The following is a 27464-nucleotide window of genomic DNA, read 5'->3' as shown; positions in this document are numbered from 1 at the left end:
TCAGCTGTAAATCGTTGACTCTTTCCTCCAACACAAGTCGACATTCCGAGGGCTACGGCATTAATACGAAGGCTACAATGGTGAAGCATGGAGGGTTTCAACTTTCAGGTGAAGGCGTGAAAGGAAGCATAAGCGTGAAGGGCACCTAAAAGCCTGCTTTGAAAGAAATGCATCTGATGTGAGAGGGGATGAAGCCAAATAAATAGCAGATCTGAAATAAAGTCCTATTCATGTCCAGATTTTTGTCACACACACACACACACACACACACACACACACACACACACACACACACACACACAATACGTGCACTTCTAGCCCAGCTGAAGGCTAGCGCTGCGCCTACCTTTATTCCCCACGGCCGCTCGGCGCCTCGACGGTGACACCAGCTCTTTCACAATCTGCAAGACTTGAATCATCGCTGGTTACAGAGACAAGGCACCAGCTGCGCCGCTTCTAATTCCAACAGGTTTCATCAGTGCAGCGCCTCGCGCCTCTGCCGCCGCGGAGCCCGAGCAGGGCTGAGGAGACAGCTCGGAGAGAGGCTGCAGAAAAAGGCGCGCTCCCTCTCACATCGAGCCCGGGAGGCAGAACCAGCACAAACGATGATAGACTGCCCGCCGAGACGTGATGGACCCTCGGAGCCGGCGGCTGCCCTGCATGGGGCAGAACAACCCCGGGCACGTGCAGCTCCCGAGCATATATGTGCCAAGGCGAGAACCTCACCCAAGTTGGAGTTTTTACAATGAAATAACTATTACCAAACTTTAGATCGTTTCAGACGCAGTGAGGCGGTAAAAATAAAGCATCGACATAATTATGCCAGCGAGATGCAGATGCGAGCTACTCAATCCTCAGCCTTAAAATATTTACAAAGTGTCACCAAATCAAGAGAGACAATAAAAAAAGCGTGCTACTGCTGCTGTGCCATTTCACCCAAGAGACCTTCGCGGGAATATGGAAAAGCGATCACCTCGTGAAAATAAAATAAAAAGAATACGAGAATGATTATAAACGTGCGAATCAAACTAACATCAAAACAACGAGCTGTGCGTGAAAGCCCGCGTGATGCTAAGCCGTTCAGCACATTCTACATACAGCGCCGGCTCCACAGAGCCCCTCCTCGCCTGCTGCCCCCACTCACGCCCCGTGTCCCCTCCCGGTGCACACCTCTGACATTCTATCACAAGAGTAGACTGTCGCGAGGAGCACACACCGGCAAGAGGCTCCGCTGAACCTTTTGCTTGTTCCAAGAAAATAACACACCGAGAGTCATCTACAAACTTGCAAACACCATACCCACACAACAAGTAAGAGGAAGCTAAAGCTAACCAGGGTGTTTCCTATTAGCAAATCTCTTCCGAAGGATTCGTGTGCGCTTCTTCACACGAAGTTATCATTTCTGAGGGCACACAAATTGGACACCCGTTGTCCAGGTGCACAAGAAACTGACAAAAGAGTAGGACTTTTATGGACCTCTGTTTATCAGACCGATGGCCGTATGACAAAAATAGATTATTGCACAGCATTTCCCATCACTCTGGTCAAGACCAAAGTCCAACCGGTCATGCTAAACAGAGCCTCGTTAACAGGGGGTTTCATCATGACCATCATCACCATCCTTTTCCAGAATATTTCTAGGAGATATAACACCAAACCCTGCAACAAGCACATAACATATACATTTTCAAGGTAAATACCAATTATTAAAAAAAACCAATAAAGAACAAACATGTCAATTTTTCAGATCAGCATTTTGTCGGAGCAAAATCTGCAGCACTTCAGCAGTAAGAAGCAAGTTTTCTGTTAAACAGTTATAGAGAAGTAGTGAAGAACTGCAACGAAAGCGCAAGAAAACAAAGAAAACTGTCAAGATCACTTAAAGTTGAAGACGCGGAGTAGCCAGGACACGTAGACATGGACGAGGAGAGCGGTACACTTAACTGTTAAATGCAGGCAAATAGCAGAAGGATGGAAATGTGACAATTCTGGCTGTCAGTGAGATAGGATTTTTATCCAATTGAGGATTGGGCCCGGGAGTGCGGTTTCATTTAGTGTTTATGTCCGTGTTTAGTGGTCTACAGAGTTAAATGCTTACAGAAGGTCAAGAAATAGTGCTGCAACTCCACTGGAATATACAATGGTCTTTAGATGATCCCGGATAGTGATTATTGTGAATTCTACGCTCCCTCCTGGTCTGAATCCATCTTGTCTGTCACAGAGGAGTTATTCAGTCAGAGCGACCCCTCTCTGTTTAGACATGCAAGCTATGGAACAGGTTTTTAAACTGAATAAGAATCTTAAACGGCTATTTGGAATTCAGAAAAGCAATAACGACCTGGCTGTTTACAAAATTATGATCAGACTACCACACATCCTAAATGTCACTAGGGTTTATATATACAGCATGCAAATCTCTCTCGTACTTCATTTACTGCTCTGTGTGTGCTGCTACATGTCACTGCATCATGACTGGAACATATCTCCAGGCCCCACGCTCAACACCAAAACACACAAAACTGAAAAGTTCTCGAGTGGACCATCAATCATGGAACATTTTAATCAAGGAAGATGAATGCATGTGCGCTCTTCTCGGGTCAGGTATGGTCACTCTGCAATTAATGAAACATTTCAGACACATTCCCGTGTCTCCAGTTATCTCTTCTCGATCCTCTGCGTTTCCGTCTCCTCGTCAGGGATTCAAATTAGTGAGGGCTTCATGAGGAACTTTGATCCTCATTATCAACGCATCCTAGTATGGACATTAAAAAGGTGAATAATTGATTATGGGGGAATATTAAAGAATTTGCTTGTGGACATCAAACAGGCTCATTTCTATGCATACTGTTTTGTGTTGTCGCTTCAAGTTGGAGAAATCTGAACAAATAAAATGAAGTGGGGGCATGTTCAAATTGTGTCCTATATTGAGTGCAAGTGAACTAAACCACCATGGTGTTTTTAAGTGCCTTCTTACCTCTTTGGTAGAAACCTACTGAATTTGTGCGTATAAGCAAATCAACATGCGTGTCAAAGGTAATTACCAAGTTATTATATTGTGGTTGTTTCAGAAATGGATTAGTCCATGTGTTGGCCCTGGGCGCATCTGGTTTATCCACAGCTGCAGACGAGCTGACCGAATTCACTTTGCTTGCAAGTGGTTTCTTAGTAGGAGCGACTCAATAAGGCAAGTCCATTCCGTGGAATATTATCTTTTTACCCTTGCCATGTTCTAAAGTCACATAAAACCAGCTCAGAGTGCTGGATTGGCTTTCACTGTAGCAGAGGCTGTACTTCTGTTTGTTGAGCGGCTGTCGCAGTTCCTTAGATACAGGAGAAATGTGTGGGACCACATGACATGTCCAGAGAGCAATAATTGAGCATCAACCTTCTTTACCGTCAGGTCGCTCGTGTCGCATGAGCATTGTGTATATTTACTTTCATGCACCTGCCGGGCACTATCATTAAGTCGCATCCTAAAAGAGGGAGACGTCTACCCCACCCCCTTGCATGCACACGGAGGAATTACATTATCCCCTTGCCATGGACCCATGGGCTGACTTAATGGTCAAAACGGATGCAATCGAGCACCAAGTTTTAAACTAAGTAATGAGATACATTTTTTAATCGCATACTGCACTTCATACACATCTACGGCAATATATAAAGGACAAACACATAAACCTAGTACTCCACTTTGATTTCATTTGAGAGGGAGTATGCTGGGACCTTAGTGAGGTACTGTGCTTTTCACTTGTTACTTCGAAATGAGAGTTTAAAATTAAAATATTGCTCTAGTTCATAAAATGCCAATTACTTGCTTTTCCTAAAGAGCATCTGCATCCTTATGTATATAATGTGGTTTATGGTACCCCTTCTATATCTACAATCTATGGTTTTGTGCCTTGAGTTGGACCTTAGGTAACATCCCATGTTGCCATCACCACTTATAAGTTATTTGATTAGGGAAAGAGCTATGTGTAGTGGTTCGTAATACAATAGAACACTTACATAGCTTTATGTATTTGACATTTTGTTGAAATCGTTCTCTACTGTATGTAAGAGAAGGGTGATACTTGCTTCACAAAGTAGTAAGCCTGTTCATATTCCTTCCTGTGCCATCACAATGAACAGTTTCCAAAATTTCCCATCTCAAACTATCTTCTGTGTCGTCTTTCTAAAGGAAGTGTGAGACAAATGGTGTTATAAGGATCTTGTATCTTATTTTGCATTTACATTGTTGAAATCCATTTTTAATATGTTGGTTGGTTTTGCCAATATAGGCCAAAACAAAAGGACAAGTGGGCACACACACCGCATTTCTGGTGTTGTTGTTCGTGAATGTGTTGTGGCTCACCACGATTCCCTGGTATGTGAATGGAGTACCTGTTATGGCTGGTCATATAGAACACAGGAACCAATCTATGGTGGCCTGTAAGTGGGACTCCAAGAAAAGATAGGCTTTTCTTGGAGTCCAAGTAATGCCCTTATTGTGTAACTCTTATCCACAATTTTCTTGTATTTATTTGCCATTTTGTTAAAGGCAGTTACAAAACAGAAATCTTTTTTTCTACTGGTCTTTGGTGTTAATAACACGTCTCTAGGTATATGGCAAGCTTGTTTGAGTGATCTTTTTAACAAACGTTTTGGAAAGCCTCTTTACAACAGTCTTTCTATCAGTATTTCAGCATTAGTGAGGAAGCCCTCTTTACTGGTACAAAGGGAAAGTAATCCTTTTAACTATTGGGATGGAATCTTGAGTAGACTATTTCTGTTGTCTTGTATAACAATGGTATGATTTAGCCATCTGACTCAGATTTTCAAATCCAAGAAGAGGATTTTAGAATTCTCATAAGGTTGACACGAAATTATATCTTGAATACGTTAGTTTAACCACCACTTGAAAGATTACAATTTGGTTGTACAAAACAAAGTACAACACCTGTATTAAAATGTCAAAAACTTTATGAAGGCCTCATTTACTCCCCATCTAACCCTAAAACAAAGCATTTGTGAATTTTTCGGATTTAAATTTGGTTTAGACAAGCATCCTGGGACTGGTTTGGGTATCACTCCTCTTCAGCCAGGCTAGCTTGAATCCCATGGCACAGTGAGCACAGGACCCACGTCTGGGCATACCTTACCACTTAGGGTGACAAAAGCAAAAAGAACAAATGATGGACGAAATAATGAACAATGCAAACATTCACCCCAGTTACAAAGATGTGGGTTTAATCCATTGCTATTTTGCTGACCACGCCACCTCAGTTTAGGCCACCGGAGTCAAGCTAGCCTGGACGATGGGTGGTGTTACTCCGAAACCGGACCCAGGATGCTTGCTTCGAGTCCAGGGAGGACCTGGCCTGACAGTTCGGGCTGGATTGTTTCCATGGGGAGTGGGGTCAAGACTGATTTGAACATGGCTAGGTTTAAACTGGAATGTCATAGGGAGCAAAAAACAATGGATATAGGCCCAAATCTCTGAGCTGGGATGAATGTTTGACATTGTTCAGCATTCTGCCCATCAATTGTTCTTTATGCATAATTCCAGTGGCCCTTGCTTATACCGAAGTTAGACAGGCTAAATAGGGAGTTCAGGTGCACAGGACATGTTTTAGAGGGGAAACATAGCCACTTTACTAGTGTTTAGCAGTGGTAAAGTGCAGAAAGTTCAAAAACCAGCAAAAATAGATTCCAGAAAAAAGCAAAAAATCTGGGGTGAGCATGGAGAATAGGCAGATTTGATATATACCCATTTCCCAATTCAGGTTTGCACTTACTGTGACAACCACATTATTAATTTAAGTATGTGACACCTGCTTAATTTTCTTATTTATGGCATACCCAACCAATGAAGTGCCACCACCTACTAGGTGCCTTGCAGCACAAGTTCCACGCAGTACAATGAATCACTCGCCACAACACCAAGGTCTCCCCCAACAGAAGTCTAGGACACACCTTTCGTATGTGGCCCTACTTACTATGAACCACTCCTAGCTGCTCCAGCCAGAAAAGTTAAGTGTATCAGACAGAGGCAAAGGGAACTACCTCCGACTCCTTTGGAAAATTGTACACCAATAATATAAACTACCTAAATTAGCACTACAGGGGAAGGACGGGACTACAACAGAGGGCCTGTTTACCATATCGGTCAGAAACTGAGCCGCCCGACTCCTTTTCGGATTCGGTTCCGACCCACTCATAATCAGCGGTTCCACCAGACCCATTATGATGCTTCTGTACACCGTTCGGAAGGACTTTTATTGACTTCAATAGGAGCTTGTGTTCTGACCGACAAGATAGGCTCCTATGGGGAATATGGTTGTCTGTGGAAATCCTTGCACCCTGTCGCAGGCAAGCTATGGTGCCTGCCACACTGTGCATGTTTTTTTACAGGGGGGGGGGGTCCCTTGGGTACCCCCTTGACTCCAAACCAGAGGACTCTGGATGAAGGGGGGCCTGCTAGGGGCCCCCAAAGTCAGTTTACAACAGCCTTTTCGTGTCGGACAGGCCAAGTCGGAAAGGCTGTTGGAATCCAACATCGAATTGGTCGGTCGGAAATGCTGTCCGTTAAGCTGTACGAAACGGCTCAGACCGGCTTGGATTGTCAGAATGCCGGTCAGAACCGATTCGGAATTACTGAACTGTTCCCTTTCCGACCGCGAGCATTGTAATAGGTCCGTCAGAAAGGGAAACAGCCACTACAACGCAGCTGTTTCCACGAATAACCGTTACAATGCATGCGTGGTTACCACACATAGCCTTTACCACGCATACCTTTACATCTAATTAAGTTGTAAAAGTATGTATGGCAAAGGTATGTGTGTGACGGATAAACACCGTTACCACCCACAGCCTTTATCACGCATGCCATTACAACAAGATACGTAGTAAAGGCATGTGTGATAAAGGTATGCGTGTGGTAACGGTGGTGGAGGCTCTCGGCGTCGTCTGAGGAAACAGAAAGACCTTTCCGCTTCTTCTTTACGACGTGCACCGCGCCTCAGAAGAACTTTGAGAGGAGACGTCATGGAGAGGTAAGGGGGAATTTTACTTTATAAATAAATTAACATTTGACTAAATAAAGGGCTGGGGGGTTGGATCGCACAGGGGGCTGTTTCTTGGGTTCAGAGCAGGGGAGGGGTATTTCTCAAAAGGGTTTGTGGAGGAGAATCGCACAGAGCTTCTTGTTTAGGGTTCATGGGTGGGGTATTTTTAAGAAGGGTTTGGGGGTATCGCGTGGGGTATTTGTTAGAAGGGTTTGGGGGTGGGGGAATCCCGAAGGGGTCCATTTTTAGGGGTTCAGAGCAGGGGAGGAGTGTTTCTTATAAGTATTGAGGGCTGTATGTGGGATGGGGGTTCTGCGGGGAAACAGGGGAAGGGTATTTAAAAAAAGAAAAAAAATACGATCTGAGAGCTGGAGGTGGGAGGGCGCAAGGGACCAGTTATGGGATTTGGGGCAGGGGTCTGAGATAACCCTTAGCATGAATATGTCCTTACCATGCATGGTTTTACAACAAAATTCGCTGTAAAGGTCTGTGTGGTAAAGGCATATTCGTGGTAAACGTTATGCATGGTAATGGCATTCGCGTGGTAACGCATGCATGGTAAAGGTATGCATTGCAACGGAATGCGTTGTTACATCATACAACAGGTCAGAATTGTTTCCGACCGAGTCGGGCGGATGGGTTCCGACACGGTCTAGGAGGATCCGACGGTCGGTCGGAGGCTTACCGACCGACATCGTCATCAAGCCCAGAGATGTGATTACTTTCTGGAAGTTGGCAAGGTGCTCGATTTTAGTGAGGTACCCAAGATGAAAACTCCTTGACCGCGAACATGAATTCTCCAGGTAGAATTGGGTTTCGGATACTGCATGTTTCAATAAAGTTCACAAGCCATTATTTCCACAGAAGTTCTATAAACTTCTGGAAAACATGCATCAATGTTCTAATTAGTTATCATTTGCTGAGAAGGATGAAAAATAGGTGTATCCGCTCTTAAGCCTGATCTTATTCGCCACGCACCTAGTCTGTGTAACAAGAATGGCCTCTTAAGGGGGTACAGTGGAACTCAATAAGAAGGGCTCTAGGAATAGCACGCAACTTAGACAATTGTCTTTCACAATAAAGTCATGACTATTTTTAGGTTCCATTTTGTTTGCTGCATTTACTATCAAAAACATAGATTTTCAGCATCAACAAATCTGTGTAATATCCAGGAATTATTGACCATTATAAGGGTCAAACATAAGTGAAACTGCCACTGTGAACTTAATCACACATGGTATTTTTTATTTTATTATTTTATTTATTTTGTTGCGTACAGCAAAAATAATATGACATCAACAAAAACAATAACTTGTTTCACATGACGTACAGTCAAAGAGGAGAACATACTTTTAACACCGATGAAATCCATTAAGTGATCGGGGATTACGCCACAGTGAAATAACCCCATCATATCCCAACCAGACAAACGTATGGATTAGGTACACGTTTAGTTAGCCTAGTAATGATTTCCCTTAACCATGGTGTCAACGTGGTTGGTGATGTCACACATGGTATTAACCAACTGAAATGTCCTCCTTCAACACCACTGGAAAGTTGATATTCTGAGACCTGCATCAAACTCTCCATCAGACGCTCTACCTTTTTTTGAAAGTATGTATGGGGCTAAAAAGTAAGGGAAAGATCACCAAGACTAATTTAGTATTACAACAACAAAAAAATCAGCGCTGGCAAAGCCAGTAGATTTCGTCTATGGGAGCTATTGAATTTGTCAGTGTTATTAAAATGTTGTTAGCCATGTTGCACAGGATTGTGGGTGCTGTGCAGCAAGGCTGAAAGTTAAAATTAAAAAATATTATGACATGACCTGATTTTTAAGGAGGGAGGACATGCAACACAGTGGGTGTGGATGCCTCCCACCCCACCTTCCTGTCAGCCAAAAAAAAGTGCTCTGTTGCAGCAAGCGATGGTCAAGCATTAACATAGGGCTGGGCGGGAGTGGCAAGCAACAATATGGAGAAGATGGGAGAGGGCAAGCAACAACAAAGAGAGGCACAGGAGTGTTTGAGGAGGCAATCAACAACACAGACAGAGAGGGCTGGAGAGCTGGGAGGGGGAGAAGCACACGAGGGAGACCACAATCGCATGCGCACTTTTGAAGTTCTTTAAGTAAAAGAAAAAAGTAACTCTGAAAATGCGAGCAGTGGAAGGACACAAGTACTTGGCCATGCTCCAGGAGACAGACAAACACAAAAAATAAGTAAAGCTGTCACAAACTGAGGAAAGGGAAATAAGAGAGACAATGAAGGTAACCAGTGCCAAGCAATGGGTGAGCTCGAAGCCCACTTTAAGCTAACAAATGTCTTTCAAGTGACCGCATATGTGCTGTCTCAGGCAACACCTAAAAATGCTGAACACAGTAGAGAAAGCCTAGGCTTGTACAAGTGACTCTACTCAATATCCTGAAGACATACAATTTCCAAAAAGCTTGAATATTTAGTGGTTCAAAACATTTTGTGGTTTTGGTGTTGTACTTCTCCCTTGAGGTACATGCATGGTTTTTGTAACAAGTATTATACACTCCGCATTCGTTTGAAGACATGAGGCAATTCAACGTAAAATATTGCTTTTCCAAAAAAGAAAATCATAGCAACAATTTTAAATGTTTGCAGTTACGTGCATAGGAAATGTAATAAAAATAAAAAATAGCACACACAATTAGAGTGGAACTGCAACACGGAACAGTCCTGATTCATGTCACGCCACTTTAAATGCTTAGTAACTTTCAATCAATGTCTACATCGGATAACATATAGAAACAGCATATTTGGGTGCACCGTCCTTCACGTTAGCTTTAGAGGGAATAACCAGAGGCCCAGCTACATGCATAAGAGTTTATGCAGGACAGGTTATGAATGGTATAGCTGCTATTATGCATACTCTGCCTTTGGAATGGTGATGCAGCGTCAATTGTTGCGAGTACCTTCCCCCTTATTTCCAAGATTCCACCGGAAACGGGAGTTTGGGATTAGGATTAGTCATTTTTAGGGCGCAGGGGGGCAGTGACCACTGTCCTGTTGCGGCAGACGTCCACACTGCAATGGTATTTAAGAGGGCTGCAAGAAGAGAAGACCTCGCTGTTTCTCGCACTGGGTTCCTGGACCCCAGGATGATGTGCTCTGCAAGAAGGACCGTGAACGGAACGATACCTGCTTTGACCTTTGCAGCAAAGTTAATGCAATCAGAATGGGTTCCGATTGTATCTTCAGCAGACACGGCACGGTAATTGGAAGGCACCTGCCGCTATCTGCGCTCGTCACTCCATTCTAATTTCACACCAAGTATTGTCTACCGAAAAATGTGCCTTTTTTCTCCCATTTGGACAGCGCGTCCCCGAAAATACATCGGGAAAACGAGATGAACAATGGGCCAGCTGTAAACACGTTTATCCTGCCAGGCCATGCCCAGGACTTCAGATGAGGAAGGAGAAGGCCGCAGGGGGCAGGCGACACGGACATGCTTGAGAAACTGGCTCGTGAATAATTAAAACCGCTCTTCAGACAAGGATTTCACAGGATCCGCTATGTACACACGTGGGCCGCTTTAATGAAAAAGCCTCAGCATTAAGGAAATGGCATACACCACTGCACTCTCAACGCGAGCGGGGATATCTAGTGAGCAACGCAATGCAATGCACACAAACACGCCCCGCAGACGCAAGCGCACACTGCGGAACACCCTGGAGTCCTTTTTCTTGACATTACCTGCTCGTGCGTTGCTGTTCAAGGCAAACACGGCCGCGCTGCGCCCGTTTCCCTTGTATATGCACAGGCATTAAAAAGCAAACGCGAACGCCAACTGCCCCGGCACATGTATTCTGCCTTTATTGTTACAGCGCAAACCCTCAGAGGAGACAGACCCACAATCTCAGAAATGACCGCTTGCATCTGGGCAAAATTGCGGGTTACCGACTACTTCGAATGCATAGGCGCTACATACCATGATACCTACCAAAAGCTCAATATTTTATGACGTCATTTAGAGCCAGGAAAATCGGTTTTATAAACTAGGTTAGGGCGGTGCTTGAGTTAACTTATATAGTTGTCTATCAGCACTGTGTTCATAATGGCCAATGAAGCCTGCACTGAGTTAGACAGGAATGAAACGTTCCAAAAAGTATTCAGAATCCATTTTGTATTATGTTCTATACAACGAGTCTCAGTGGAACTCGTTTTCATAGTAAATGGTTGACATTGAAAAATTGTCTCTGACCTGGCCGCACTTTCGGTCACTATGTTGAACACAGTCCAGAAATAAAACGTGGGTATATTCCCAGTGTGAATTTGTGTATTAACAGTTTTTAGGCATTGCCTAGGCAGTGCTTGCGTGGTCTCTTTGAGACATGCTGTATTGAGGTATGGAATAGAAGCTCCGCCCATTTCCTGCCCATCTTTTCAATAGGCTTGTGTTACTGTCCTTTCTAGATGGATTCTTTTGATTCGTGAATAGCTTGTTTGTCCCTCCATAGTACAGCCTTGTCTGCATTTGTAACCTCCCATCAGGACTGGACCTTTTCCTGTGTTGTTACTCGGTGTGCTTTATTTACATTCTGTGAACACTATTTTGCTAATTGGCTTTCTCCTATCAGCAGTTGCAGGCAGCGTTTTACTTCCCAGCTAATACACACAGAAGGTTTCCTGCCCATGCACTTCCCCCTTCCATCACGTTCGCAGATGTATCTCATCCACGGGCTGAATTAGACTCGGAGACAGCTTTACTGTCCCTACATGTTTCCACAAAATGGGTCCTTCCCCTTTGGTCTCTGCGTTTTCACCCATGATCTAACGTAAGAAAATGTTATCACCACTTATCGATGGCACACACAGCGCTGTTGAGGGATCATTAAATAACAAAAGGTGAGGGGATTATTCTGTTCAACGTCTGCATCCCGCATGCAAGAGCCCAAATCCTGACAAAAAGGATACGAGAAAAAACCATCATCTCTTCATTGTGTGCTCCCTTCTGACTTCCGGTGTGAAATGCTTTTGCAGCAAAAGCAGCGCGAGGCTGGTGATCTTGCCCCCCCCCTTCCTCCCCATGGACGTACTACCCTCATATATGTTTGTTTAACATCCACCTGTAAAGGAGAGCATTTGACTATTCGGAAGGCCTTTACCTTCATCTGTTGGCTGTCCGAGCTGTACAGCACCTAATGAGTCCATTCCCCACTTTTTATTTGCCTGCTACCATTATCGAAGACCAAGAGCTAAATGGTTGCGTCCGATTTGCAGAATGCTCGGATGCCGTGACTATCGTACTGTGCTACGCATCCTACAGACTGATACCTCGTCTCTTACCATTGTCTGCGGCATTGCTAAGTATTTGGGCTGTGCTTGGCTGTTGCGAAAGAAAAAAACTTCTCTCTAATTACACTGATCCACTTCTGCGATCTGTTCCCATTTGCACTTTAACGAACTCCAGGTCACCAAGCACTTTGTCTTTGTCTTTTATATGCTGTTCTTAACCATTTTTATAACCTTTTTAGATGTACTTATGATCAATTGTTGTTTTTATTGCCTAACTTGATCCATTTTTTATCACTGTATGTTGTGCTTTTATGATATTTTTTATCGAATAAAGCTTTACCTACCTACCTACCTATTCGGAAGGCAAGAAATGGGGAAGAGTGGTCTCATCCACTTATCCTTAGATGGCGCGAGGAAGGTGGGGGATGTAAAGAGTCTTTTATATTAGAACAAGCATTTGCATTGCAATAGGACTCGCATTGTAGGAACGTTGACCTATTTGTATTGTAAATGGCAATGCCTTTTATTATTGCAGGTTATTTAAACACAAAAATAAAAGGTATTGTCATTTACAACGCCATTAGCTCAAAATCTCGCAATCGCGAGACCTATTGCATTGCAAATGCTTCTTCCTGTTATTGTGGAGTGAAACCCTGCGATAGCCTGCAGCAGGGTTCTGTGCTGTTAAATTTTCCATGTTAAATCTATTCTCTCTTCCACACCATTATAATTCTAAAGTGTATGAAACTTAACACAGCTCTCTGTGGTTTGAAATGCTGTCGCTTTGCCACAGTGCCTTGTGTGGAATCGATAAAGTGCAGCTGCCAGATGACAGTAGGAGGTGGCTGTAAGTAAGTGGCACATTTCCGCCGCTTCCTTTCAGTGTTACACATCATTATTTACATTCTCCTGTGAACTCCCTGGCCTCCAGGCTGGCTGCTCCTCCAAGTGCACGGGGTCTATGCCACCTCCCAGTAATGATCGTCGAGTCCCTGAAAAGCATGCCTATCTACAGCGCTACAGCTACAGCGCTGAAATCGTTTTACACCATGGCAGTAGAATGACCGACCGACCGACCCATCACGAGCGTGCGCACACTGCTGCCTGCTGGTCGAGGGGCCCTGTATCTCGGGGGCCCACACACACACACACATACAGAGAGGAAGAGAGGATGAGCAAAGCCAGCTTGGCTGCAGGACAGGGCTTTAAGTGGGCCGGGTCTGTCCGGGTCTGAACACCGGCAGTTTTTTTTTGGGGCCCTCGAAACAGGTCTCTATCGGGCTCTATTTTCGTGGCTACTAAAGGCAGTCCGTTCTTTTTTTTTTTTTTTTTTTTCGGACCCGTTTTGAGGGCCCAAAAAAAAAACTGCCGGTGCTCAGACTCTGCCCACTGTTGCTGCACTGTTGGGTAACCTGACCCGTCTCCCTTCGCCATCCTCCACTTTGCTGAACTTGTTGGGAACCTATCAGCTCAGTGGTCACGGCCTGACGTCACTACAGAAGGCCCCTCGGCGTGCACCTAGCTGCCTTGAATGAGTCTCCCCTCCTGCAACACAGATAAACACACGAGGCTCCGACTCTCCGAGGTGCCTTGCACGAGTGCCTTCCCCCGCACTTAAATGCCGTGGTGCAAGAAGGTTGGTATGAGGAACGTGTTTCTGAACCTAATTTCAATGTGCTGTGGTGCGTCTCTGTCCCGAAGGGTCTTGCACTGGAGCGAAGAATGCACAGTGTGAACCTCTCTCGTGCATGCTGCTGCCAAGGTACATTCTTCAGCCCGGTTCTTAAACTCTTTTAAAAGTAGGAGCAGCGCCACCAGGCAAGTAGGAGCCTGGCACTGTCATGGTTGGCATTCCATGCCCACGTTACTGTACGAGTCTCGCACACGGCCCCTCGTGGCTTGCAGCTTTCAGCTCATAGTTCCATGAAAACAACACGCTTCTAGATTGCTTTTCTTCGCCCTACCTGTAATGTTCCGCCCTGGGCTAAAACCCGTCCGTAGCCTTCCGTACACCCCCCTCGCCCCAGGGGCAGCCTCGAGGGTGGCCACCCTCCCCCATTGGCGCATCCTCCTTAAACTTCTGAAGTCAAAAGGAGGCTTGAACGAGCACATTTTTTGTAGGTCGGTTGGTAACTTGTACGTTTAATGGGATACAGGACGTTAAAGTGACAAGCGTTGTTAGCAACGTTTTCGAAGAATAACAGCCAGAAGTAGCCCCCTCGAGATGGTTTACTCTTACTTACCTGCTACCATTTAAGGAAGAGTGTCTTTTGGCTATTCATTAATTAATATATGCGTGTTAATTTACAGTATACAGTGTATATAACATGTATCCGCAGAGTAAAGTACAAATAGCCTGCCGGGGTCCGAGGAACCTCGTATTTGCGCAAGACGTATACCAGCTGCGAAAGAGCCTTTGGGTAAGAATAAAAAAACATTAGCGGTACAACTTGGTCAAGAGAAACGCGACAGTAACGGTGGAGTTTATTTCTCCGACTTTTGAAAAATATACACATTTAGTCAAATGCAGTTGAAGTAGCGAATGGACAGACTTCCGGTCTCGGGGGGTTTGGAACAGCGACGCGGCGGCTTTTACAGTTTCAGTTGGGCCCTTCTGTGCCCGGGATGCGTTTTGGAAAAGGGAATGGGCGTGACGTCATTACAATGACTGGAACTATAATACCCCGTGCTAATAAAATATATATATTTCTTACTATCATTATTATTATTTTAATGTATTTTTCTGTTTTTTTTTTCAAAACGTTGCATCGCGCATAATATACAGTGGGCGATAAAACACAAAATATGCGCAGGCCGCGGTGATTCTCGCCAGCTCTTCCTTGTTGGAAAGTCCTAGATTCTTAGAGTTGGGCACCATGTGTGCAAACATTAAAAGGCCAGCGAGGTCAAAGCTACTCTTGGGTGTTTTTGTTTATGGTTTTTATGTGGGGCTGGTGAAAGCAACACCCCAACGCGTGTTTTTTAAAGTGTTTGGTATTTTTATGGGTTATACTTAATAAATATACCTTTTTGCCTATTTTATTATCCTTTGCTGGATGCAACTTCATGATTTTCTCAAGCACACACTGCTAGTTATTTTGATTTAGACCACGCCCCTACTCGGATAGGCCACGCCCCTTCAAGACATTAACCACGCCCCTTTTAGAGCACCCCCAGTTTTTTTTTCCCACTTAAAGCACTGCTGCAGGAGGCTTTATGCACAGATGACCCCGGCTTCATCAGCCTATGGCCATTCAAGGACTAGCAGTCAGGACGAGGTGCAGCAAATTTATTTGTGTGTGTGTTAGTGCTACAAAAAATTATTTAAAAAAATTAAAGGCCTGATTTAGAGTTTGGTGGACGAGTTACTCTGTCACATAACCGATATCCTGGCTGCCTTATTACAGGTACGATAGGATACACTTCTAATAAGGTGCACAGGAAAGCCGTCATGTTAGCGAGGAGTAAGAAAATCTGCCAAACTCTAAAAGAGGCCCCAAGTTATGTTTATGAACATTTAAATATTTAATCCCACAAGTAACGATAGCAAAAAGGAGTGCAAACATGATACCAAGAACCTGTTTTCATTTGTGGAGCACAAACTATCATTAAAGGAAATCTTTGAAGTAGGAACTGACCCAACAAGGGGACAATAAGACACACCCTATGAGATGACCAGCAGACAGAAAGATCTTCAAAGCTCTTCAGAACACTTTGGCCCCGATTATTAACTGCACAGTAGTGGCAGCGTGAGAACCGCACAGTAACACTCCACTAATACTGTGCAATTAGGAGTTAGAACCCCCAGAATAGGCAATATCTGCGTGGCATAGCATAGTTTTATTGGGGCGAAGTTCCACACTTTTCCCCTTGTTCTGGGTGGATTAATGCTCACATTTCACACCTGCTCTAGGGAGCTGGTGAATGTAATCTGGGGGTCAGGTGATGGGCACGGGGAGGGGGAGAAAGAGGGGAGGGGGAGAAAGAGGGTGGGTGGGTCAGAGCTAAGAAGAAAAGGACACCCTGGCAGTAAGGTAAATTACATGCTCCCTGTTGCTGAAAAACAAGGCCCAGGCAGGGGCAGAGGCTTAGCTACTGTGGCAGCCAAAAATTCAATTGCTTTTCAAACCGGCCAGTAAAAGCCGGATGCGGAACAGGACTAGGCCTCAAACAAGGATCAGATGGTCCACAAAACACGTGAATAAGTGTGTAGGTATTGATTAATTAAAATCCTAATAATAAAACAATAACTAAAAAGCACAATATAATCATAATAAGGGTTTATTTTTATCTGATCAGGAGCTTAATTTGTGGTACAAGGCCAATCGCACTGCTTTTCAAAATAAAATGCTAATGATGATCAACCTAATGCAATTCAAGACTGAACAGACTGACAAAAAAATATCAGAAGTACACATCGATGAATTAAAAGAAAATATATGCATGTTTTCACTACAACTACAAAACCTGGATGTTGAAAAAGGGAAACAGCTGTTATAATTGTATAAATGGGATTTTGGATTAAACTGATATGATGCAGGTGGAATACCAAATATTGCCACATTTTTCAAGTGGGAAGATACCGCTTTCATAAATTATGAATGCTTTACAGGAATATTCTTTGCTTACCGAGTGCTGCTGTCTTTATACTTCCGAAAGGCTCCAAACAGACTTTCCTTTCCTTGAAGGCTAGTCCCCAGAGAACATAGGATGAGTGACCACCCATATGGCCCTGTTCTAAGGTACACTTATTCAGTCACACGCTGGTGTGTGCCTTACTGGTTCGGGTCCAAAAATCATAGTGTCAAGTGGGGGCAAATGTATGCGGTCTTCAGAACCTCATAGAAGCAAGCACACACAAACTCTGCTGAATGCAGTTGGTAGTTCTTTACATAATATTCATTTCATTTGACTCGAGTAGAACAAAGACTTTAAAGAACACACTTGTTTTATGACATTTCACATCAATACTGAATACTGGAACCATATATACTGGATTTTTTTCCACTTTCAAACTAGATCAAACTTAGAATGTGGTGATCCTTCTATGTTCCTGAAAAACAGACAGGGTATCAGGCTGACTTGAGAAAGCACACCTTTGTTCAATTTCATGACGTAATCAGGAAAGTCCCAAGAAGGCCCTAAACAGTCCTATGAGGCCATATTAAGCACACAGCCAGTCACTTCACAGAAACGGATGACGTTCTTGGAACTCTCTCCAAAAAGTCCCCATCAAGGCCCGCACTGGAGGCCCATTCTAATCTTAGAGTAAGAGTCCCTCTGTCAGTCATGGCAATCAGAGCAAACGGCATTGCTCTTAGCATGCCTAGCAAGGGAGGGAGAGGGAGAGAGTGTCCCCCCTGTGAAGAGAAGTGGGTCATCTCAGGTGCAGGGAAAAGCAGGTCCTTTCACAAATGTTCAGTAGTTTAGAATTTGCTAGTAGAAACACAGTCTTCACTGGTGGTTTTGCCGAAACTAGCTGCCTTTTGTTCACTCGAGGTTTTCTGGAGATGTGAAGCTTCAAATAGGTACTACGGGAAGGTGTATATGCCTAATGTGGCCTAAATGAGATGAAAGAGACCCTCTAAGTCTTCCTACCCTGCCTTCTCTGAAAGTAGATTGGAAACGGAGGAGAGGAAAAAGGGGGCACAGGGATGGGTATGATGACTGCAGTGGGACAATATAAATTACTAAGAACTTCACAATTCCCACTCTGTGAACCCCACATGATTCGATCATAAAAGTAAATATGCCAATATTCGTTCTCACATATTGTCAAATATTCCCTTTCTCTAGTTATATTCTAACCCGGTTATTTCCCCCATCTCTTCTCTCTAAATTCCTGATCTTCTCCCCTCTGTCACTGGAGAGCTATTAAAAAACATCCAGGAATTGCTGTGGGACAGTGGTTTGTTTGTTTACACACACACACACTCTCTCTCACACACACACACACACACACTTACTTACACACACACACACACGCATACACACACACACACACACACACACACACGTACACGTACACACACACACACACTTACACATACACACACACACACACACACACACACCCACCCCTCTGAACATAATTTTTAGCTCCTATCTTGACCAAAACTTCAGACTGACCTCCTTTGCTCGAATAAAACAATTTTTTCTTTCAGACCCAAACGTCGGCCGCTTCATACCTGAACAGATCTGTCCAAATGTCAACTCTAAGGGATAAACTGGAACAGCCGCCAATCACAAGAACAGAGCCACTGTATAATATGATCTGGATCCCATAGAGCAAAAGACAACCTCAAAACCCGTGAAAACAATGAAACTAGGCAGATATCTCCACCAAAGAGAAAGATCCAGTCCTTTGAAGGACTCCGATAATCTTCTCTCCCAGATCAGTCGCCAGTCGTTAGTCATGATCAAGACGTCTCCCTATAAACGTAATTAACATGAACAGCTTGCTGCTGGAAAAAGGCCCGAGGCAGCGGAGTATACTGAGGGAGAGCCAAGAGACTGCTCTTTACATCTACATTTCACTGGAAATCTGTCAGAAGTGCCTATGGAAGCAGATTTCTCGAAAGAGGAACGAGGTGGATTTCCTGCCAGGCTTGCAACGTCTCTTTCTAGTACATGGAAGTTACAGTAAGTCAAATATATAATGTGAGGAAGACCCAGCATGTTGAAAAGCGGGCATGTGTTGTATTTTTTCAGCGTGCCTCTTTATATAGCTTTAAATACCTCCTACCCTGTGCCATACAGGCTATCTTTATCTTGCAGAATGAATGATATGAGAGTTTAGGAAAGGACAATACAATGCTTGCGAACCATTGTTTTCATCCCTACATGAACTGTGCTCCCACCCTCCAAATCATTAATGTTAGATCAAGACAACAAAAGTGTAGACCTTTTATCTTTTTTGTAATAGTAATTTGTATTGTTTGATGTAATTATACCTCTCTTGCACAGCATGCATACCTTTAAATTTTATTTCTCTTTCGATGATTCCATATGCTCTAAAAAGGTGCATATCCAGATAATATTATTACTATCCACTTTCTAACACAACATTATATCCTCATTTAGAGTGGTTATTGCAGTGTGATTAAAAAATCGCCGATAAATCAGTTCACATACCCTGCTCTTATCTTTGTTACCATTATGAACAAATCCATAAATGACATTCATCTCCAATTTTTATATTGACGCTCAAATGTCCCACAAACAATTCCACTTTACTAAATGTCTGATGGAGAGGTGTGGTGCAGCGGCCAGGGCAGCTGACTTCAGAGCACAGGGCTCACGGTTCGATCCCCGGCTCCGGCGGCAGCTCCGCTCAGCACCATGTGACTCTGGGCAATAGCTCACTTAATTTCCACAACGCCCCCCAGTGCCTTGAGACCCGTAAGGGTGAGTAGTTTGCGCTTTACAAATACGGATTTATTATTCATTATTTAAATGTCTCTGTTGGTAGGACATGCATGAAGCACAACACACAAACACTGGTGAGTGACTCAGCCCTCCATAGGTGCTCCTTTAAGCGGCATGAAAAAAAACCCTGATAGCACATCACCCACCCTATATGAGGAACATTCAATGAGACTGGCCTCTGTCTGTACTGAGAGCCAAACTCCACCCTTTCAACCAGCTTCCGTTATCGTCCACTAATTCCCCACATCCTTCTAGACACTTTATGGAAGGTAAATGCAGTCTCCACCAAAAAACCTGCAAGTAAAATTGAAACAGGATAAACGCCTATGAATCCAAAGGCAACAGTTCCTTGCAAATCTTTCGTAACTTGTTCCACCTCACCATTTTCTCTAGACTAAAATCAAGGGACAACAACAAAATCTTTTCTCTCTAGGTGAACAATTATTTTTAATATACATCGCTCTCATGACAGCTTCTTTTACACCTTTCTTACTGAGCACAACCACTACAGTGCCTCATTCGACTACACGGTCTTTCTTAAGCCTTGTGGACAACATTGTAGATCTCTTCACATTCAGAATCTTGTAAACCCTGCTAGGTTCACATCCTGCTGCAGAGAAGTTTGTTAGCACAGTTAGGTTCTGGGTTCCATCCATTGCTGACCAACACAAAGTTGACAGGTTGCCCAAACACCTAGAAGAGAAACTTTTCATATTCTCTTTCTGGCGAGCTACAGCTGGAAGTATACATTGCTGAACATCTGAACATCTTTAGTCCAAGCAGCGGCCTTCTCCAATATCAGTGTTAACATCACCTCAATCACCTCAGTCACCATCATGGGTCGCCTTTTTCCCCAACATAGTTCACTTATCGCTCACTTGCTCCATTCTAGCCCAAAAGGCCAACACCCTCCTGCCCACCTTGAACATTTTCAGAATTTTTTTCTTCATAGAAGCCAAAAGGACTCTTTTTATCTTTGACATAAACCTGAAGTCCCTCATAATTGGCAGACAGCCGAAACTGCTTTTAACTGAATATTTAACCTGTAAATATGCACATCTGATTACAGCCTTTATATAAAAATAAACAAACTGCAACATGATCCATTCTAACTTCGAAAAATTATGCCATGTATTTAAAAATTATTGTGTAAAGGGGACAAATACCCAGACTTGCCCAAAAAAACACCGTCACTAACAAATAGAACATGCATAGCCTTTTTTTCCTCTCTCTCTACTGTTTAAATAAAGACACTTAACAGTATTGTGTAGATGGCAGCCACACAGAAACAAGATGTATGTATACATACATACATATACACATATACATACATACATACACACACACACACACACACACACACATATATATATCTCCCTTAACTGCCTGCAACCATTACTATAATGTGGTTCAGGCACAGTAAAATGCTATCAATGGGGCCATTTTTAGGTCGAGCATTCGTGTCCTACTGTATATACTTTAGTATACACTTATATGTGTATGTACTTTGTGGGCTCTGGAGATCAGCCCTAGGACTTGTCTGCTTCCACTTAGGGACTTTATCTGTTCCACTGCCTCTATTTAACTGTCTTGATAGAAAACGACCAGTATAGGTCAGTAAAATACCAGAATGGCTTTCTACTGAGGGACTTTATTTTTTCAATTTTTCTGGCAACTGCCTCGTATGTAATTTTGATAGAAACCGAACCAGCAGAGGTCAGTAAAATACCAGAATCACTTTAGCATTCTCTAGATTCCAGTCCATAGAAATTGTCTCCTACAAGTACCCGTAGACAATAATATTTATTTCAAATCCTGAAGGCCCTGATTTTATATTAAGAACAGAGCTTTGGACTACACCATTTCCAGCTGAAAGGCAATATTTCTCTCCATGTGTTCCCATACCTGGCGTGTCGCATAGTTTGGTGCTTACTTTCCCTCCATGTTAAAAAACCTTGCTCTTCCCCACTCCGTAGGTCTCTCTGGGCCCTTTCCGAGTTTGGTCACCTCTCTGCTGTTCAGCGCCGGGACGCCTCTTTGCCGGGGCAGCTGTTGCGCTTTATAAACCCGCAAACATAACATAACATAACAGTAGATGTTTCAGCACTCAGGCCAATGTGCTGCAAAGCTAAATACATTGAAGGTCCTACAGGCGAGACCGATTGCATTGCAAATGCTTCTTATGGCTTGGCTTGACACTGCAGCTGACACCAGATAATCAAGTGAAGAAAAAAGGTGCTTGCACTCCACGCAGATGTGATCATTTTGTTTATCCAACTGCCTATGCTTGAACTTTCAAGGGCACAAGCATGACTTCAAATGTGATTAAGGTTAACTAGATCATTTATGTTTTGTTTTTTTGGCAGAACACAGATGGGTGGAGGGAAGTCATTAACCTGGATGAATTTTTAGGTCTGACTTCACTGTGCATCGGTCACCTGACCTTTTAACAGTTCTTGGCTTTACGACAAATATATTATATGTATTCCCATGCTATTTAGTTCTAATGCTTCACATTATCATACAACATTCCTTCAAAGTCAGAAAATGTGACATTGGCAATACTAGTTTAGTTTGGGTCAACAAGCAAAATAAGGAAAAAGGGTATTGGTTAGATTTTATTGACATTTTTGAAGAAATATTTGTCTTCATTTTCTAACCACAATGACAATAGGTCATACTTTTAGTGGGTGGCTTCTGAGGTATCACTATATTACAGGACTTAAAGATATAGTCAACCAATCATTGGCAAAGCATAAATGGTTGTCAGGACATTGCGTAAATGTCCTTCCGTTTCTGCAAAATGTAATAATCTGAATTTAACCATTGTGCCATGTAAATTCCTTTAAACCTACAACAGGTCACATGTGCTACAACAGTCATTGCAACAAAGTGAGTTACAGAAGATGTGTGTACTAAGGCAGCGGAATGGCCTGCACGTGGGTATCTAACTTATGCAGAGTATTACAGTTGCATGGTAATTCTTAAACGTGTCACTAAGTGTCATTAAGTTATCACTATAGAAGGTCAAAAACAAAGACTTTCCTCACTGGAAATATGGCACAGAAAGGGATGAAAATCCTATATACGAGGTATTTGTAGAGAGAACGTTCACATCATGAGTATCCAGAGACTTTTGGCAGATGACAATGTTCACGGTTATCCAACTTAATCATTAACTCAACTTCTGAAAATTTGCAGTTTAAGTTGAACCACTGGGATCAAACCTGTCAGTGAAAATGTGTGTATAGTGCACAAAACAGTCGTAACCTGAAGACAGTATACATCGGTGCATTCTCAGCAGAACCCTGGAAAATCTATGCCTTCTTCAGCTTACACATGCAGCCCAAAATTCAACAAGGCCGGAGAGAAAGGTTGCTCTAAATAAGATGACCTAGGACAAAAAGAACGTTGGCCTCACTTTCAAATTAACTTAAAGCTTGGCTTATAAAGACAACTTGATACGTGGAATAGAGGAAAATCCTTGCACTAGTGAAACCGGGACACAAGTTAGGAAAAGACTTTAAAAAAAATAATCAAGCAAGCTATGTTAAGGAAGATACAGTCCTTCATACATGGCCAACGAGGTTTTCTGTGGTCCTGGGATGGGAGCCTGGGCTACTGGTGGACCCATGCCATTCAAATGACCGTTTTCAGAAACTTATGTAACCAACGCAGCGGGGTCAATGTCACACATCCAGATACTTAACTGTAATCTGGTCACAGTGTCACGCACCAATGCCTACGCTGGATGCATTGGTCTACTTAGCCATCAGGAGTTGATATCGCCACTTCTTATAAAAGGTTATATTTCTGGAGATCACCTAACAGATTAGACCTCAAACGTTGAAGGGTGAAAGTAAGTCAATCAAACGCTCCTTCAAAACTAGAAACTCTGGAACTGTGTAAACACCACTAATTAATATTATAAATGATGCTGAAGGCTGCTACTACTCAAACAACACCATGTAGCATGCTAAGACAAACCAACAATCGCTGAGTAATGCTGGGAAATATTTAAAAAAAATTAATCTACACTTTGAGAAAGAAAAAGAAAATGGTAACAACTGAGAATTGTTTTTCAGGAGCAGGCAGAAGTCAAGAGGATGATCATGTGGAATATGCACTTTATGAACCCATGAGCACGAGGATAATGATGGTTCTTATGGTGGAAAACAGGAGTTTGTCAATCGAAAAATTGAACATAGTAAATGTATTGTCTGTAATAGCACTCAGCGTTTTTGCAATCCGTATGCCGCATCTCCATTTCACCTGACAGAAATGTTAGGACTTTAACTACTGGTATATACAACTTGAATTTAACGCACAATAGAACAAATGTTGACAAACATGCTCAGGGAAGGCTTTCACCAGCACATTCAACAATGGAGAAGGTTTTTTTTGTGGCACACATGATGAACAGGAGCATATGAATCTTCTAGAGTGCAGGAGGCGGCGCAAACAGGCTGATGTAAGGCCCTTTGTAACAAGTACAGAAAGCCAACATTGTCCACCATACTGACGATACATCACTAAACAAAAGTCAGGGTGCACCAGTGTGACATAAGGGCAGCAGAAAACAAGCTCCAATTCGGCCTTTCAACGTTACTTGCCCCGATTCCTCAAGGATCCTGGTCTACTGAGCGACATTGTGAGGGGGCCAATGGATATACGCGAGGCCCTTTAACGAAATGAAATAGTAGTTATCATCTTCAACTAGTAGGTTCCCAAAAGCTCTGCTCTCCACTGCATTTTAAAAGTTGATTCATTTGTTTTCTACTGGCTAGTATTTTCTAGGAAAATCTTCAAAATCTATGGAATATGGTCTTCTTACAAATGACTTTTCCACAAGCTTGAAAGAATATAACAACAAAGGCAGAACGGGATGAAAATAACGTCATTACATTTTTGTGAATGTTTGGGCCGGACACATGCGTTTTCATTTACTTTAAACACTATTCATTGCTCCGTCAGAAAGTTTACTTCAAGCATACTTAAAAATGCTGTGTTAAATGCTGGGAGAGAAAAACGATTTAAAATACTTAAAACGTATATACACGTTTATACTAGTCTATGGGTGAACAAAACTAAAGTAAACAAACATTGGCAAAGCCAACAGGTCTCAGTTTTAAAAGATCAAGCTTTGGCAATGATTTTTTTAGACAGCTCCCCACAGAAAAGATCAGGGACAGGAAGCAGGGAAAGACATGCGCTCCCATGGAGTGCTGAATACTAGGCAGTGGAAGGATACAACTCGTCCATGCAGAACACTGAGACCGAAATGCTCCTGGGAATGACTAACACAAGAATAGGGAGGGAAGCCATTAATTCAAGTGCAGACAAGTGAGATAGACAACAAAGCAATCCAATCACGAGTAAGGGGCTGACCCAGAGCCCACTCTAAGTATATATTTGTACTGGAAACAATAGGTATGCTTACTGGCAGCTGAAGCGGTCTTTAGTCAAGGCCTAAAAAGGAGTATTTCAATATAGAGGCACACGATGACAGCAATGGTTGCTGCTGAGATTACAGCAACTATTTTAGAGACATCACTCAAGACAAATTAGTGGAAAGCCTAATTGCAGGAGACACACTACATCTCTCAGAGGGATGAAGTAACAGGCCACCAGGTCATATGCTTGCAGAGAACGCCCTGAAGACTGACTCTCAGTTATAGCGAGCATTACATCAAACTGCCAACATGATTAGAATGTGTTCATCTAAAGAAAGGCTGGCACAGCAGAAAGTCTTACGTAATTGTGGCTCCAAATGGATCTAAGGCAAATCTTTTTATCACACAACACTCCTTTGACAACATGCTTTGTATTAGAATACAACAGATATTGCCTTTATCAGAAATTCGTGCATTTGAAGTTCTGAACTTTGCAATGATTTAGACTTCCATGTTGGAAGCATGGGACCCTTATGAATAATCAGTACAACTTTGCCTGCTTGGAGTCGTAGAGCAGTAGTCAAGGATTCGCAGCAATGTTCCTATTCCAATGACGAATCAGAAAAGGAAATTGTGGGAGCTACGTTTATAAGAGTGCCTAGAAGATTGGAGATAGAACAAAGATTTTGCCATGGCACATTTATACATTAACTGGCTTAATCAGACTAGATTTCTGTAGCAACTTAATCATAGGAAAGTGTACTTGTAACAAGAAAAAACATTAATAAAACGAATTGTCTAGGAGTTTGTGTAGTGAAAATGTTTGCTCAAGCTTTCAGGCAGGCAAGCATGCACTAGAATTAGTTCAAGCCTTCCAGACAGCACACGCTGTCTGTTTCCAAAGCGCTATTGTGGGCTTGAGGCCCACCAATGTTGACTTTATTGTCACTCATTTGCTTGCTTCATTATTTGATGGCTTTCCTTGTCCCATCTTATCCGGCTTGCATTTGCCCCTCCCCTAGAGCATAGCCTCTTTACCATCACTCTGATTGGCTGGCCTCTATCCTCTCACTGCTCACTTTTAAGTAGCTACTTTTTTCTAGTGGCTTAAGCATTCCATTAGTGTCCACACACCCTTAGTGTTTGCTATCTCCTCAAATGCTTCTCCCTGCCTTCCCTGCACTCCGCGTTGCTTTCTCGTTTGTGTGCTTCTTCCCTGTCCCCTCTATTACTTTCCCTCATTTGCTGCTTTTGCACATCCTCACCCACTGCGGCTTGCTTCCTCCAACCCACTCGTCTGCTAAGCCCCACTTTTTAATAGTTTTTACTTATTTATTTTAGTAATACTTTTATTTATTATAAAACAATATTTATTTGTATTTTTGTGGGGAGAGGACCAGACTCCTCCACCTTACAAATAGAAAATCACCTTTTACACTTTTTTTTTTAATTCACTGAGCCATCTCAAATTGGTAAATAAAAAAAGGAAAATGGCACCCACCATATTTTGTAGGCATGCATGCAAAATACCTACAAAATGAGAAGGCCGCTGCAGTCACATGATCCAATCTTTTTTCCTTCTTTTGGTCATGCAGCACTACATCTTTTTGAAGCTTATTGCATTACCAAAATACAGTAGCAAAGCCAATAGGTCCCAAAGGCAATATTGGTCTTAGATGGGCAGCCCAGCAAGCATCGGTCACAAATAGAACAGATCGAATTTATTTAGCAGTAATTCTTGCATCTCAAAACACATCTGCCTCCCCTCCTCCCACTCTGCCACACCATTCACCCACAGGAACGGATACAGCAAGGCAATGAAAGAAACAGTGCATGCTTCAGTTACACACACAAAAGATCGTGTTTGGACAGCAGTAGCTCAGTTACTTTGTTACATAACATACTCATAACTTCCCTCCTCCACCCTCCCATCATTCAGAACACCCAATCCACCCACAAGAACAGGTAAAGTACAACATGGGAAGCAGATCTGTAAGCTTAATGTGCACGCGCATGCACACACACTCGCATACCCACCAAGTCCACAGCACAGCATGTGAAACAGCAATGCAAGCTTCAGATACTCTAAGTGGCTACATTGGATTTTTACTCAGGTCGTGCTGTGGATAACAAGAGCCAAAGTTGATAAAAGGTCGATTTTTGCATAAGGATCTATTGTACAAACATTTCAAAAGATATTTCAGTAGCTGTGAAAGGCTATTTCTTTTACTTCCATGTAATGAAAAAAATATGTTAATAGGATAAAAAAAAACAAATCAGAACACTTTACTTGGTGATGTGCAAATAATAAATGTGTTTTCTGAAACTCA

At 42.9% G+C, this 27464-nt stretch overlaps 1 protein-coding gene across 3 annotated transcripts in view; it reads right to left on the bottom strand.

Annotated features, from left to right (window-relative positions):
• The window catches only part of USP6NL (USP6 N-terminal like), a 1094021-nt gene that overhangs the window by 963205 nt on the left and 103352 nt on the right, over positions 1-27464 (bottom strand). The window lies entirely within an intron of this gene.

The sequence above is a fragment of the Triturus cristatus genome, chromosome 4_1 (genome assembly GCF_964204655.1).
Source record: "Triturus cristatus chromosome 4_1, aTriCri1.1, whole genome shotgun sequence".
NCBI classification, from domain to species: Eukaryota; Metazoa; Chordata; class Amphibia; order Caudata; family Salamandridae; genus Triturus; species Triturus cristatus.
This window is presented reverse-complemented; position numbering and strand designations above follow the sequence as displayed.